Source organism: Myotis davidii, unplaced genomic scaffold, assembly GCF_000327345.1.
Source record: "Myotis davidii unplaced genomic scaffold, ASM32734v1 scaffold60, whole genome shotgun sequence".
Lineage (NCBI taxonomy): Eukaryota > Metazoa > Chordata > Mammalia > Chiroptera > Vespertilionidae > Myotis > Myotis davidii.
Genome location: NW_006293007.1, coordinates 1,515,550 through 1,517,735, shown reverse-complemented (window position 1 = coordinate 1,517,735; position 2,186 = coordinate 1,515,550).

Here is a 2,186-nt window from a genome sequence, read left to right as displayed (position 1 = left end):
TATATTTTTTAAAATTCTATAACACCACCTCTGATGGGGCCAGGGTAGGGAGCCAGTGGCTGGGAATTCGTACAGAATCACTTGAAAATGGGGAAGCCGTGGTGCAAAGTACAGGCGTTGTTGCCCCCGGATTCACAAGTAGAAGTGAAACCTAGGCTGGGGATGGGGAGCGGGGAGGGGGTGGCCTCCAGGGTCCACCCGTGGTCCCCACCCCAGGCTTCCTCCTTTCTCCCCTCTTGAGCCAGCAGATTCCCCTACAGCCCAGGCCGGCTGGGGCTGCTCCCTTCCGCGGCTGCAAACCTCCTGGGTGGGCTTCCAGCTTCCATCCTGCAGCCCTGGCCGGGCTCCTGCCGGGCTCCTGCCCTGGGCCTCAGTTTCCCCTCCTTCACATCACACCTCTGGGTCATGGTGCCATCACACAGCCGAGGGAACACAGGTGGGGAGTCAGGAGCCTGCCTGGCTCACGTGGCAACACTGGTGCACAAGGGCCCAAGCAGCTCCGTTTCTGCTCTGATAGGTAAGGAGATTGGAAGTCGTCACTCCGTCCTGCCAGGAGGAAGAAAGCTAACAAACTGAAAACCAGTGCCTTTTCTTAGACCCGTTTGAGAACTGGCTTCTGAGGTCCGACACCCCCCGAAAACCTGAAGACAAGCAAATCCAGTCTCAGCCACGATCTGTTCACCAGGAGAAGGTGCTGGAGCCGTATACGGGCAGAATGGCTTACACCGAAATGCGGGTGAGCGGCCGGGGCCAAGTGCGCACTAGTATGAAACTGAGAAACCCCAGGGAGGCGGCGGGGTGGTCACAGGCTAAAGGGAGGGAGCACAGTTTTGTGATTTAACTCCAGGAACCTCCCAAACTCCCTAGGAGCTCTTGCAGGGCGAGTGGAAAGTTGTCGTTGTGAAATACACTCATATCGTTCTCCTCAGCAAAGGCCCACTCTCCAGGGAACATGATTTTACCAGAACCTGTCCCCTCTGGAGGAAGGCATTCCCCCAACGCCAGCCCTCCTAGCCTTCCCGTGTTACCTAAGGGGGTTGGGGGAGAGAGCTGAGAGGCACTAGTGACTATCACAGCCCAGGGACATAGGATGATAGAACGTTTCTCCTCCCAACCCCTTACTGCCACCTCAATAGGCCTCCAGCATAACAGGGCCACATGACAAGAGCTCCCAGACACACTCTATCTAAAGAGGAGTTCTTAGGGAACCGCAAAAAAAAAAAAAAAAAAAAAAAAAGATGAGAGAAACGGACGCCAGAGGAATCTGCAGCCACTGGCTCCCGCAGCCACCGCAGAGATGAAACTGCAAGCCCTCGCCAGGTTAACAGAAATCCTCGCACAAACTGCCCGTCTGTCTCAGTTCCTGTTTCCCAGCACATCATGTCTGGCTTTCAGAAAAGGTTGCCCGGCCCGGCATGTCACATAATAAGAAGAGACGCCGACCGGAGAGGAAAGGCATCAGAACCAGACCGAGGGCAGACACGGAATTTGGAATTGTCAGGGAGTTTAAAATAACTATGATTAGTATGTTAAGGGCTCTAATGGAAAAAGTTACCAAGATGGGCAGTGTCAGCAGAGAGATGGAAACTTTAAGAAAAACATTTAAGAGAAATGGTAGAAATCAAGAACACCCACAGAAAGGAAGAATGCCTTGCTCTGGCCAGTGTGGCTCAGTTGGTGAGGCTTCGTCCCATGCACTGAACAGTTGTTGGTTCGCTCCTGGTCAGGGCACACGCCCGGGTTGCTGGCTCGATCCCTAGTTGGGGAACATGCAGGAGGCAGCCCATTGATATTTTGCTCTCCCATCGATGTTTCTCTCTCTTCCTCTCCCTTCCTCGCTCTCTAAAAATCAATAAAAAAAATATTTTTTTTAAAAAAGGGGAAGGAAAAATGACTTTGATGAGGCCATCAGTGGACTGCCAGGGGAAAAATCAGTGAGCTGGGGGAGATGTCAGTAGAAATATCCCAAACTAATATACAGAGAGGGAAAAAAATGTTCTGAAAAATCAAACAGATCAGAACATCCAGGAACTGTAGGACAATTTCAAAAGGTATAATATATGTATGGTGGGAAAACCAGAAAGAGAGAGAGAGAGATGCAGCAGAAGAAACATTTGAAGTAATAATGGCCAAGAATTTTCTAAAATTAATAACGAACACCAAAAGCAACAGATAAGGAATCTAAG